The sequence below is a fragment of the Rhynchophorus ferrugineus genome, unplaced genomic scaffold (assembly GCF_030347505.1).
Source record: "Rhynchophorus ferrugineus isolate W39M unplaced genomic scaffold, kcgeb_rfMv2 rfM30, whole genome shotgun sequence".
NCBI lineage: Eukaryota > Metazoa > Arthropoda > Insecta > Coleoptera > Curculionidae > Rhynchophorus > Rhynchophorus ferrugineus.
In genome coordinates this window covers 803,349-818,627 of record NW_027472609.1, presented here as the reverse complement: position 1 = coordinate 818,627, position 15,279 = coordinate 803,349, and the positions used below count along the sequence as shown (strand labels likewise).

The 15,279-nt window shown below is 37.5% G+C and overlaps 1 long non-coding RNA gene across 1 annotated transcript in view; it reads right to left on the bottom strand.

The window, feature by feature from the left end:
- Positions 1-15,279, bottom strand: part of LOC143205886 (uncharacterized) — a 28,446-nt gene that overhangs the window by 9,353 nt on the left and 3,814 nt on the right. The window lies entirely within an intron of this gene.

Genomic DNA, 15,279 nt, shown 5'->3' with positions numbered 1-15,279 from the left:
GATATCAACAATTTATTTATGATTTTTTATGTTTTAGGTTAGGAATTCTTTGGCAGAGTTGATGGAATTGATTGTGTCCTAGTGGTGGAAAGCATTTTGGGACTATTGATACTATGAATTTGCTAGTTTTCTACACCATAAGATGAGTATTATTTGTCTTGTTTTATGAGGTGTGTCTCTGTCCTTTGAATGATTGTTTTAGATGATTGTGTTTTATGCAAAGGTTGTTAGGAGGTTATTTTGCGAAGATAGATACGACCTTGACGATATGAGATGATATGAATTTATGCCATCTCATTTGGTAAATTAGAAAATTTGTATTTCTTCATGGATTTTGATATTATTTGTCTATTTGAGCAGTCCTTAACCCCATTTACTTATTCTCTTTATTTTTAGGTAGGTTGGGCGACAAAACGAGACTACTATGATTGTGTATGTGATGAAGGTGCGGATCTGTAGTGCTATTGCTCACACTAAAGCAAACCATCAGCACCTCTCGATCTTCTCCATGCCATTTTACATGATTGAAGCATATTCTCCCATGCTCGTCGTTCCGGATGGTCAGCTTATTTTAATTGTTTAATGGTTCCTATAATTTGGCTTTTTTTTCTTGCTTATTATTATTATATTAATTACTTAATGATGCTTTTATTATAGCAACCATTATTTTGACTTAAAAAACTATGTAATAGTTGCATGCAGTAGCGCTAACATCTAATAATAGTATGCCTAATATTAATCATTTTGAATGTCTATTTGTTGGATTGTGGAATTGTCTGTGCCTATCTCTATGTTTCTCAAGGGGCATCTCTTATATGTATAGAGAGTTATCTTGACATAGCTATTATTCGTATTGTGCTTTATTGGTTTAATTAATAATGAGGGTTTATATTACTGATTTCTTCTTGTTGTTTTTGTTATTATCAGTTGTTAGTTCTGGGATTGCTGGACTTCAGCGATATTTTCTTCTTCATTAATAACTTTGTTTGCCCAATCATTCAATATTTCAATTTTCTTCTTGTTTGTTTTGTTGAGTGCATTTCTCATTTCCATCTGATCATTCGGAATTTTATAAAGATCTCTGGCGCTCAACCTTTCGGCGTTTGTGTATTCATTTATGATGACTATCTTTTTGATCTTGGCTGCATCCGCATACTTCTTCCGTGATTTCCAGTCTGAATCTCTTGATGTATGCTTCCATGTTTCCATTTTTCGTTATCAATTGCACTACTTTTCGGTTTAGCTCTAAACTTTCAAACCCTACTGTTTTGCAGTGCTTGTAAGTGTTGACGGCATGCATATCGCCATGTTTTTCTTCTAGTATTCTTATGGCTTCTTGTACGGCTAGAAATTCAGCTACTCTCTGTTAATTCCATTTTCTTCTAGCCCGATGCATGCCTCTTCCTCCGTCCCGTCGCTCCTGCTTTTTCCTGCTTCACATTAGCATCCATCCATACCTTCGCTATGTGTCTTCCTATCTCGTACTGCTCGGTCCCCAACGAATCCACAGTTTTTCTCTTGCTTCGGCTTATATTGGTAGAGGAACTACTCCTGCGATTACTTGTAGCGCGCTCGTCGGTGCTGTTTTAAACGCGCCGGTGATTAGTATTGGGGCGTATCTTTGAATCGCGTTTAGCTTCCTCTGAGTGTGTACTTTATTTACGTACCGTCCCCATTTCTCGGACTCTTATAATATGGCTGGCTTTACGACTCTCTCGTATACATTTTTAATTATGTCCCTTACCTTAATTCCGTACTTCCTGCTTATGGGTCCCGCCGTTTTGGCGACGACGGTTTCGACCTTTTCTTTAATCGCATTCAGATGGTTAATGTATATTTTTGTTTTATCCAATACTACTCCCAATTACCTCATCTGGTCTTTAGGAGTTATGATTTCTTCGTTTAATTTAATTCCTATCTTCGGAAATCTGGTCCTTCTGAGTACTATTGGGATTTATCTCTTGCGGTCATTTCTTCTTTTCTTCAATTCTTCCATCGTAAAGGGGATCTCCTTTGGATATATCATAGCTTCCGATTTTTCTATATTGCAATGTGCTCTTGAATATTCTTTCCATTCTAAGCATTTGCGCCAGCATTTGTTCCATTCTTCTTTAATTTCAGTAGGTGTTCGATGGCTGATTGCGATGATTTGGTCGTCGGCGAACGTTTGTGCTCTCACATGTGTCTGTTGTGTGTCAATATCAGCTATCTTATCGGACCAGGAGTTGATATTAATCAACCATAGAGTCGGGCCTATGCTCGACCCTTGTGGGCACCCCTTCTCTATTCCGAACTCGATTTTGTTGCTGATTACCTGTTGTTTTTTAAGTTCATTATGACCCAGTCTAGTTCAGCTTCTTGTATTTCTTCTTCGTCTTCTTCTTGTTTGCTCCATTCTCCATTGGTGACCCTTGTCGTGATCCTTACAAGTTGTTCTTTTTCTTCCTCCTCTTGTTTTGGATAATATTTTTCTACCTTTTCTTTCTCCAGGTTATACATATTGCCCGGTTCGGTATCTTCCATTATTTCAACTATTTTCCCCCTGCTGACTCCTAGAGTCTTTATTATTTTCCAGACTCTATGCCATGGTTCAATGTCGAATGTGTTTTCTATTTATAATTATTTCTTCTACATGCTTCTTCTTCTTTTCTTTGACAAGCTTCTTGAATGCTCGCTTCATTACTCCATAGGGAGTGAGGGAATCACGAGGTCGGTCTTATCCCCGTCTTCTCGTCTGATCGAATCGGCTTTTCTTCTAAGTTCCAATTTCTTCTGTTGGCGTTCTCCATCCCATCATTCGTTGTCTTGTTTTATTATGATGGTGGTTGTCTTTAACAGTTTAGTAGATTTCTTGAAAGCTGCTTGCATTTGCTCCGCTTGTTTTTCAATTTCGTCTATTTGCATCGTCGCCCTTATTTCTATGCTCGCGACTAGCAACCCGTCAGTGACTCTTTGCCAGCTGCTTCCGTGATAATCAAACTTTTTCTTCGATGTCTTATTTCTCTGGGGTTTACCCTCTATTTCGAAGAGGATGTGTTTGTGGTCGCTTAGTGTCTCTTCAGTTTTTTGTACCGTCCAGTTGATCACGTTCACTTCTCGTCACTCATCAATGTTGCTGTTTCCCCTACTACTGATAAAGGTGGGAGCTGTTTGTTCATTCTGCACTAATTCCAGTCGGTATGATATGGTCTAGATTATCAGATCTGAACCTTTGTTGTTATACAATAAACATAGTGTCGTTGGCATTAAAATCACCAGCTACTATCCATTTCTTCTAGTATTTCTGCCATCGTTCTTCTTTTTCTTCTAAGCAATTTATGTTGTCTCCTGTCTGATGCGCGTATACGTTGGTGATTAGTAAATCGCAGTCTAATAGTTTGACTATGACTTTGTCCGGTCCCGACATTTCTTAGTTCTTGTTGCTGGTTCTCGCACCAAGATTATGTTGTATTTTTCATTGTCGGCTTTCGCTCTCATGAGCGTGCTGGCCTGGATGCCTTTTTCGATGTTTATCTGTAGGATTTTTAGAGCCATTTCTGTTTCATTTCTTCGATGGCTTCTTCTTTTCTTTCTTGTATATTGGACAGGTTCTATCATTTACTCTATTGTTGGAGTTGACCTCCGGTGCTCCTGCTCATTTGCAGTTCGCACAATTCGTGGTGCTACTCTTGCAGTCCCTTCCCCCGTGCGGTCCTGCACATATATAACAACACTGTGCGCTTCTACAATGTATCTGCTTGTGCCCGAATCTGCTGCATTTATAGCATAGTAGAATTGCGTTGAAATCATCAACGAATTGTCTCAAGTACCCTACAAAGACTTTGCCCTTTTTTAACACTGCTCTGTATATGCTGGGAATTGTTTCGATTATAACGTTGTTTCTTTCTGAATTTTTGCATATATATTTCTTTACTACCTTGATGATTTCTTCTGGTTCTTCGTTGTTGTCAGTCTTTTTTCTTTCTTCTTGGATGATGTTCATATTCTCTTCGTTTTGATCAGCCAGATCTTCTATTATTTGTTCGTCTGTGATCTCCCTGGATACCCCTGTGATTCTGAATTTGGGACGTTTTTCACTATTATCGATTTTGATACCATGTACAGAGCTTATTTTTTCTATCAGGTCTTTCTTTTGTTTCTGGTCTTTACAGATCAGTGATACCAGTCCATGTCTGTGTACTCTTACGTGTTTCAGGCCATCTCCTGCTAACTCTTTACGGGTTAGCTTGCCTCTGATGGCGGCTAATGTCTCCGCGCCACTTGCTTTTCCCTTTCTGATTTTAATTTCGTATATATTATTAATCTGTTTCCGATTTTGCCATTCTAGATTAGGTGTGGTGGATTTCGATGCCTTTGACTGGGCTTTTTGTGGCTTCGACAGTGTTTTATTTTCATTATTCTTTTTTGTCGCCGCGACCTCATTGTACGTACATATCGTATTGGATGTACTTTCGGTCTGTAACTCCACGGTAGTCATCTCGATTCTTCTGCTGATGTCGGTCTGCGTGCTTACATCCATCATCACTGGCCTGGCAAGGACTGCTGGAGAATACTCTCTTGCAATAGGGATTCAATTTTTTGTATTCTCTTATCTGTTTCGTGCTGTATTTGTCCCAATTTTCTGTTTATCATCTCCTCCACCATTGCTTCCGCATTCGTGATGCTCTGGACTTATATAGTATTTGGTATCACGACTGCGGATTTGGCTTTCAGCACCTTTTCTGTTACTATGTCCATTTTCATTAAAATATTCGCGACGCGGTTTCTGTCTGTGGAGATGAATCGATATGTCTTATATTTTAGACAATATCTGTTGGTTACGAGCCTAACTTGCTCAGTCAGATGTCTTGTTCAAAGTCTATCATTTAATTTATATTAAAATTCAGTTCGGTCCCGACCTTCATAGAGTCAAGACGTGTTTTTTCTTTCCCGAAAACGAGTCTCCTTAAATATCAAATAAAAATATATCTATATATTCTTTACGGTCAATTTCTGTTAACGGTTTCAAAGAACTCCCAGGTACAGTATAGGGTGAAACGGCCAACCCAACGTGAAGGAAATAAAAGACTCAAACTCTCAAACAAAAGACGTTCTACGTTTTCCAGAAAAGGGAAAAAGTGGAAGTTAGTGAAAAAAACATTTAATTATAACATCATGGACAACAACATGGATTTGAATATATTATTGAAAGAAAACAAGGAATTAAGAATGAATAATGAGCGTCTGAACCAACAACTGTTGCAATTATCTAAGGATATGGCTGATATCCGTTTGCAACTGCAAGGTCACACGCAAGATACACCAAAAAGGTATACTAATTATGCAGAAGACTACTACACGGATGAAGACGAACTAGTATTAGAGGTAGGGGAACAGTCTGACTGGACCGAAGTAACAAACAAGAAGGATAAAAAGAGGAAGAAGTCTCAGATGACGCCATCGCCAATCGCAAAAAGTGGTATAAATATTAAAAAAAAGAAGCAAGAAAACAAAATCCCTCTGCCCCCTCCGAACAAGGTAAGCAATGTTGGCAATTTTAATTTATTTAGATCAGAAATAAAAGGAGTAGCCTCTGACCGAGTACAGTTTAAAGCTTTGTCTAACAATGATATTAACGTAACCCTTAACAATGAAACAGACTATAGGAATGTAAAAAAGCATCTCATTGAGATGAAGAAAAACAATTCATTCAATAAACTCGAATATCACACTTATCAGTTAAAAAGTGATAAGTGGTATAGAGTAGTCATTAGAGGATTACCGTCCACAACAGATCAGGACGATATTAAATCGGAATTGCGGGCTTGCGGGCACGAAGTAGTGACCGTCACGCCTATAGCGAAAAAGACAACAAATGTAAATGGCGAAAAACAAATTAAAACTTTTCCGTTGTTCTATGTAGACATGACACAAAAGGAAAATAATAAAAATATATACGACATAAATTATTTACTAGACTGTAGGATAAAAGTGGAACCTCCGAAGAAAAGTAATAATATACCACAATGCACAAACTGTCAAAATCTTGGACACACTAAAAATGTTTGCAGTAGGGAACCAAGATGTGTGAAATGTGCCGGTAAACATCACACAACTCAGTGCAGAAAACAACGCAATGGTGTAGCGACATGCGTGTTGTGCAATGAAAAAGGTCACCCTGCCAATTATAAAGGATGTGCAGTATATCAAAAAAAAAAGAACTCCAGCCAAAGAAAATTACAGCAGAACAACGCTTAAGATAAATTGACAAAGTCAAAAACTCTGCTGCGGCCAACGAGCCAACTATCGTCGACATGATGAAATTGCTCAAAGAATTCCAGACCGAAATGAGACAGAAATTCAGTCAGTTAGCAGACAGGGTGGAAAATAGATATAGCTCTCATATCGGAAACACATTTTTCTAAAAAAAACTACATTAAAATACGGGGTTATGATGCTTACTGGACACTACACCCCAGTGAACGAGCTCGAGGCGGAACAGCTTTAATAATTAAACAAAATATACAACATTTCTAACAAGAAGAGATAAAAAATGAAGAAATACAAGCTACGATAATTAGTATCGAAAAAAACGGGGCTGAAATAAATATTGGCGCTATATATTGTCCACCGAGACATAAAATGACACAACAACAATATAAAGATATCTTTTCAAAATTAGGCCCACGGTTTATTATTGGTGGAGACTTTAATGTTAAACATACAGCTTGGGGTTCACGAATAATAATACCTGGAAAAGGAAACGAATTACTCGAAGTCATTAACCTTACAAATTGTAATTATCATTCAGGGCGCGAACCCACTTACTGGCCCACAGACAGTAATAAAGTCCCAGACCTGCTGGATTTCTACATTACAAAAGGCATCTCATTAAATCAAATTAGTACAGAAAGCTTGTGCGATCTAACATCTGATCACACTCCAGTATTGTTAACACTGGGCGCGACAATACTAAGAAAAGCAAAAAAGCCTAATCTTACCAACAAATATACTGACTGGGACAAATTCAGATTAATACTGCAGGAACAAATCAGTTTAAAAGTAAGACTTAAAACTATAGATGATCTTGAGCAACAAACCAAACATATAACTGAACAAATTCGGTTAGCTGCAAAAGATGCTACCCCAATTGCAAGAGAGAAATCAGAATATGAAGTACTTTACCCCCTCGAAATTAGAGAAATGATAAAAGAAATACGAAAAGCTAGAAGAGTATGGCACAGGACCAGAAATGCTGCTGACAAAACCACGTTTAATAGAATTAGTAATCAGACAAATCAAAAGATCAAAGAATATAAACAGAATTGCTTTCAAAACTATTTAAGTGAATTAAGCCCACAAGCAGACAAAGATTATTCGCTATGGAAAGCAACTCGAAGATTTAAAAGACCAATTATTCGAGTACCGCCTATTAAAAATGATCGAAATGAATGGGTTCGACGCGACAATGAAAAAGCAGAATTGTTCGCAGAATATTTAGCTAACATTTTTCGGCCTAATGATATATAATCTACCATGGATACATCTCCTATTTATCAACCCGATGTAGATCTAAATCTAATTTCTCCACTGGAAGTTGCCACTGAAATTGATAACCTCAATCCTAAAAAGCACCTGGTATAGATGACATTTCACCTGGATTATTGAAAGAACTGCCACGAAAAGCAATCATCATGTTGATATATATATTTAATGCCTGTTTAAAGCTGAAGCATGTCCCGGAATGCTTTAAAGTTGCACAAATAATTATGCTCAAAAAACCTGACAAACCTGCAGAACAAGTCGAATCTTACAGGCCTATTTCGCTACTACATGCTATATCAAAGCTATTTGAGAAGCTGATATATAAACGTGTTAAACACTTGGTAACAATACCAGATTTCCAGTTTGGTTTTCGAAATCACCATTCAACTATCGATCAAGTGCACAGAGTAACTGCGTCTATTGAAAGAGCGTTTGAAGAAAAGAAATACTGCCCTGCAATATTCCTGGATGTCTCACAAGCTTTTGATCGGGTTTGGCATTTGGGATTAATCTGTAAGATGAGCAAATTGTTACCGCGTAACTATTGTCAATTGCTGGAGTCATATTTATTCGGAAGAAAATTTAGAGTATCGCACGAAATGGCGTTCTCGACATTTAAAAATATCTCGGCTGGAGTTCCACAAGGTAGCGTCTTAGGCCCTCTCCTGTATCTGCTCTACACTGCTGACATTCCAACAACAAAAGAAACACTTCTTGGAACCTTTGCTGATGACACAGTTATTATGGCAAAAGATATATCTCTGCCTAGGGCAATAGAAAAAGTGCAAGTGGCAGTCAACAAAATCTACAAATGGACAAAAGATTGGAAAATTCAACTTAATAGCTCCAAATCTATCCACGTTAATTTTGCATTAAGGCGAAATCATCTTGACGGTAGATTAAATTGGAAGCATCACGTTAGACAAAAAGCAAAACACATTAGAACCAAAATAAAACAACTATACTGGTTAGTCGGAAGATACTCTCAACTTGATCTAAAATCAAAGAGGTTGATCTATAATACAATTATAAAGCCAATTTGGACCTATGGGGTGCAAATATGGGGTTGCACTAAAAATTCAAATCAGTTAGTCATACAGCGCTGTCAAAACAAGATTCTTCGATTGATTACCAATGCCTATCGCTATGTAACCAATGAAGAACTGCACGATGACCTGGAAATCAAATGGATTTGCGAAGTTGTGCAGGATTTCGCCTTGAAACACGAAGGAAGATTACTAAATCATTCTAACGTGGAAGCAATACAACTGCTGGACAGCGCACAGGATGTCAAGAGATTGAAACGAACAAAACCATACGAACTTGTGTGAACATTTAGTGTGTATTATTAGTGTAAACTATAGCTATAAGTTAATAATTAATAAATAATTGTAATTTTATAATTGATGAATACATACTGATGTATTTTCTCGCACTCGTCTTGCTTGCTAATTAATCCAAGCACATAGGAAAAGTAGTAATAAATTAATTGTAATAATAATAATAATTAAGATTGTACTAAGCGTATCTAATAAAGATGTTATAAAAAAGAACATTAATTTATTTCATTAATTTAGAGTAGAATATAGTAGAATATAATATAATTTTTAAAATATTTTTTTAAAGATATTGATTACAATTTTACGGTTTTCCACTTTTGAAATTCCTATCCTTTGATTGCTTAAGTTCATGCTAGATGTCGCGCGCCGCTTGTTCTCTTTCTCTAGTTAATATTTTCGCAATTAATTTGTAGATTTTGTAGATTATTTCTTATATTCCCGTTTTGATTACTATCTTTTCCTTTTATTAATTAAATTAGAATTACCCGTAATTTATGTTGTTGGATATTGTTTTCGTCTCTCATTCAGGAGAATTGACGTACCCGCATGGGAGGTTATGTCTTCGTTCTGTTTATACGTTTTGTTTATTTTATTTTATTATTGTTGTGTTTTTAGGTTTTCTTATGGATTAGACCGATCTTGTGTGATTTGGCGACCTACGACTTGTTTGTTTTACCCCCTCACACCACTTGGAGATTTTGTCGGACACCATCTGTGTCACTAGGAAATTTGCTTGTGCTTGACGATTGAATACCACCAGACTAGGATTGTACTTTTGTATGAATATTTGGTATTATTTCAGGGTGAGTTTAGATATCATCTTTATCCGCCTTTTCTTATTCGGAATTGATTAATTAGATGACCCTTGTGTTTTGATTTTGTAAGGCATGAAGTCCACTGAGATTACCACTCCGTGGGACGGTGAAGTGACGCCGTCAATATGTTTTGATGTTGTTTAACTACCTTTGTTTTATTTTATTTTCTTGCTAGTTATTTTCCCACCAGGATATCAGCAGTGTATTTATGTTTTTTCTATTTTTTAGGTTATCTGCGTCCAGATTCTTTGGCAGAATTGACCGTGATTTATTTGGAGATGATATATCCGAAGCTATCCGTGGCACCATGCAGCCCTTCTGTACTCGATGATTAAACGCTATCAGATTAGGATTTTACTTTTGCTTGGGTACTTTCGGGTATGTTGAATATTATATTTGTTTTTATTAGACTTATCTGTTCGAAAATGTATTAATTAGATGACTTATGTGTTTTGATTTGCAAGGTATGAGGTCTATTGAGATTACAACCCCGTGGGTCGGTGCAGTAACTTCGTGAATGTGTTTCATATTGTTCAACTACTTTTATTGCCAATCATCCTCCCATAGGGATATCAACAATTTATTTATGATTTTTTATGTTTTAGGTTAGGAATTCTTTGGCAGAGTTGATGGAATTGATTGTGTCCTAGTGGTGGAAAGCATTTTGGGACTATTGATACTATGAATTTGCTAGTTTTCTACACCATAAGATGAGTATTATTTGTCTTGTTTTATGAGGTGTGTCTCTGTCCTTTGAATGATTGTTTTAGATGATTGTGTTTTATGCAAAGGTTGTTAGGAGGTTATTTTGCGAAGATAGATACGACCTTGACGATATGAGATGATATGAATTTATGCCATCTCATTTGGTAAATTAGAAAATTTGTATTTCTTCATGGATTTTGATATTATTTGTCTATTTGAGCAGTCCTTAACCCCATTTACTTATTCTCTTTACTTTTTAGGTAGGTTGGGCGACAAAACGAGACTACTATGATTGTGTATGTGATGAAGGTGCGGATCTGTAGTGCTATTGCTCACACTAAAGCAAACCATCAGCACCTCTCGATCTTCTCCATGCCATTTTACATGATTGAAGCATATTCTCCCATGCTCGTCGTTCCGGATGGTCAGCTTATTTTAATTGTTTAATGGTTCCTATAATTTGGCTTTTTTTTCTTGCTTATTATTATTATATTAATTACTTAATGATGCTTTTATTATAGCAACCATTATTTTGACTTAAAAAACTATGTAATAGTTGCATGCAGTAGCACTAACATCTAATAATAGTATGCCTAATATTAATCATTTTGAATGTCTATTTGTGGGATTGTGGAATTGTCTGTGCCTATCTCTATGTTTCTCAAGGGGCATCTCTTATATGTATAGAGAGTTATCTTGACATAGCTATTATTCGTATTGTGCTTTATTGGTTTAATTAATAATGAGGGTTTATATTACTGATTTCTTCTTGTTGTTTTTGTTATTATCAGTTGTCAGTTCTGGGATTGCTGGACTTCAGCGATATTTTCTTCATTAATAACTTTGTTTGCCCAATCATTCAATATTTCAATTTTCTTCTTGTTTGTTTTGTTGAGTGCATTTCTCATTTCCATCTGATCATTCGGAATTTTATAAAGATCTCTGGCGCTCAACCTTTCGGCGTTTGTGCATTAATTTATGATGACTATCTTCTTGATCTTGGCTGCATCCGCATACTCCTTCCGTGATTTCCAGTCTGAATCTCTTGATGTATGCTTCCATGTTTCCATGGTTTGTTATCAGTTGCACTGCTTTTCGGTTTAGCTCTAAACTTTCAAACCCTACTGTTTTGCAGTGCTTGTAAGTGTTGACGGCATGCATATCGCCATGTTTTTCTTCTAGTATTCTTATGGCTTCTTGTACGGCTAGAAATTCAGCTACTCTCTGTTAATTCCATTTTCTTCTAGCCTGATGCATGCCTCTTCCTCCGTCCCGTCGCTCCTGCCTTTTCCTGCTTCACATTAGCATCCATCCATACCTTCGCTATGTGTCTTCCTATCTCGTACTGCTCGGTCCCCAACGAATCCACGGTTTTTTTCATGGCCAGCACATGTATTTTTACTCCGCCCTTGGCGGGCCTTGTCTATAACCGCATTTTTCTGCCGCTCATGCTCTTGGTTCGGCTTCTATTGGTAGAGGAACTACTCCTGCGATTACTTGTAGCGCGCTCGTCGGTGCTGTTTTAAACGCGCCGGTGATTAGTATTGGGGCGTATCTTTGAATCGCGTTTAGCTTTCTCTGAGTGTGTACTTTATTTACGTACCGTCCCCATTTCTCGGACCCTTATAATATGGCTGGCTTTACGACTCTCTCGTATACATTTTTAATTATGTCCCTTACCTTATTTCCGTACTTCCTGCTTATGGATCCCGCCGTTTTGGCGACGACGGTTTCGACCTTTTCTTTAATCGCATTCAGATGGTTAATGTATATTTTTGTCTTATCCAATATTACTCCCAATTACCTCATCTGGTCTTTAGGAGTTATGATTTCTTCGTTTAATTTAATTCCTATCTTCAGAAATCTGGTCCTCCTGGGTACTACTGGGATTTATCTCTTGCGGTCATTTCTTCTTTTCTTCAATTCTTCCATCGTAAAGGGGATCTCCTTTGGATATATCATAGCTTCCGATTTTTCTATATTGTAATGTGCTCTTGAATATTCTTTCCATTCTAAGCATTTGCGCCAGCATTTGTTCCATTCTTCTTTAATTTCAGTAGGTGTTCGATGGCTGATTGCGATGATTTGGTCGTCGGCGAACGTTTGTGCTCTCACATGTGTCTGCTGTGTGTCAATATCAGCTATCTTATCGAACCAGGAGTTGATATTAATCAACCATAGAGTCGGGCCTATGCTCGACCCTTGTGGGCACCCCTTCTCTATTCCGAACTCGATTTTGTTGCTGATTACTTGTTGTTTTTTAAGTTCATTATGACTCAGTCTAGTTCAGCTTCTTGTATTTCTTCTTCGTCTTCTTCTTGTTTGCTCCATTCTCCATTGGTGACCCTTGTCATGATCCTTACAAGTTGTTCTTTTTCTTCCTCCTCTTGTTTTGGATGATATTTTTCTACCTTTTCTTTCTCCAGGTTATACATATTGCCCGGTTCTACATCTTCCATTATTTCAACTATTTTCCCCCTGCTGACTCCTAGAGTCTTTATTATTTTGCAGACTCTATGCCATGGTTCAATGTCGAATGTGTTTTCTATTTATAATTATTTCTTCTACATGCTTCTTCTTCTTTTCTTTGACAAGCTTCTTGAATGCTCGCTTCATTACTCCATATTCCCTCACGAGGTCGGTCTTATCCCCGTCTTCTCGTCTGATCGAATCGGCTTTTCTTCTAAGTTCCAATTTCTTCTGTTGGCGTTCTCCATCCCATCATTCGTTGTCTTGTTTTATTATGATGGTGGTTGTTTTTAACAGTTTAGTAGATTTCTTGAAAGCTGCTTGCATTTGCTCCGCTTGTTTTTCAATTTCGTCTATTTGCATCGTCGCCCTTATTTCTGTGCTCGCGACTAGCAACCCGTCAGTGACTCTTTGCCAGCTGGTGCCGTGATAATCAAATTTTTTCTTCGATGTCTTATTTCTCTGGGGTTTACCCTCTATTTCTAAGGTTTGTGGTCGCTTAGTGTCTCTTCAGTTTCTTCGTACCGTCCAGTTAATCACGTTCACTTCTGGTCACTCATCAATGTTGCTGTTTCCCCTACTACTGATAAAGGTGGGAGCTGTTTGTTCATTCTGCACTAATTCCAGTCGGTATGATATGGTCCAGATTATCAGATTTGAACCTTTGTTGTTATACAATAAACATAAAGTGTGCTTGGCATTAAAATCACCAGCGACTATCCATTTCTTCTTGTATTTCTGCCATTGTTCTTCTTTTTCTTCTAAGCAATTTATGTTGTCTCCTGTCGGATGCGCGTATACGTTGGTTATTAGTAAATCGTAGTCTAATAGTTTGACTATGACTTTGACCGGTCCCGACATTTCTTAGTTCTTGTTGCTGGTTCTCGCACCAAGATTATGTCATATTTTTCTTTGTCGGCTTTCGCTCTCATGAGCTTGCTGGCCTGGATGCCTTTTTCGATGTTTATCTGTAGGATTTTTAGAGGCATTTCTGTTTCATTTCTTCGATGGCTTCTTCTTTTCTTTTCTTGTATATTGGACAGGTCCTATCATTTACTCTATTGTTTGAGTTTACCTCCGGTGCTCCTGCTCTTTTGCAGTTCGCACAATTCGTGGTGCTACTCTTGCAGTCCCTTCCCCCGTGCGGTCCTGCATATATTTAACAACACTGTGCGCTTCTACAATTTATCTGCTTGTGCCCGAAACTGCTGCATTTATAGCATAGTAGAATTGCGTTGAAATCATCAACGAATTGTCTCAAGTACCCTACAGAGACTTTGCCCTTTTTTAACACTGCTCTGTATATACTGGGAATTGTTTCGATTATAACGTTGTTTCTTTCTGGGTTTTTGCATATATATTTCTTTACTACCTTGATGATTTCTTCTGGTTCTTCGTTGTTGTCAGTCTTTTTTCTTTCTTCTTGGATGATGTTCATATTTTCTTCGTTTTGATCAGCCAGATCTTTTATTATTTGTTCGTCTGTGATCTCCCTGGATACCCCTGTGATTCTGAATTTGGGACGTTTTTCACTATTATCGATTTTGATACCATGTACATAGCTTATTTCCAGTCCACAGTCCATGTCTGTGTACTCTTACGTGTTTGAGGCCATCTCCTGCTAACTCTTTACGGGTTAGCTTGCCTCTGGTGGCGGCTAATGTCTCCGCGCCACTTGCTTTTTCCTTTCTGATTTTAATTTCGTATATATTATTAATCTGTTTCGGATTTTGCCATTCTAGATTAGGTCTGGTGGATTTCGATGCCTTTGACTGGGCTTTTTGTGGGTTTGGCAGTGTTTTATTTTCATTATTCTTTTTGTCGCCGCGACCTCATTGTACGTACAGATCGTATTCGATGTATTTTCGGTCTGTAACTCCACGGTAGTCATCTCGATTCTTCTGCTGATGTCGGTCTGCGTGCTCACATCCATCATCACTGGCCTGGCGAGGACTGCTGGAGAATACTCTCTTGCAATAAGGATTCTATTTTTTGTATTCTCTTGTCTGTTTCGTGCTGTATTTGTCCCAATTTTCTGTTTATCATCTCCTCCACCATTGCTTGTATAGTATTTGGCATCACGACTGCGGATTTGGCTTTCAGCACCTTTTCTGTTACTATGTCCAATTTCATTAGAATATTCGCGACGCGGGTTCTGTCTGTGGAGATGAATCGATATGTCTTATATTTTAGACAATATCTGTTGGTTACGAGCCTAACTTGCTCAGTCAGATGTCTTGTTCAAAGTCTATCATTTAATTTATTTCATTAATTTAGAGTAGAATATAGTAGAATAAAATATAATTTTTTAAATATTTTTTTAAAGATATTGATGACAATTTTACGGTTTTTCACTTTTGAAATTCCTATCCTTTGATTGCTTAAGTTCATGCTAGATGTCGCGAGCCGCTTGTTGTTCTCTTTCT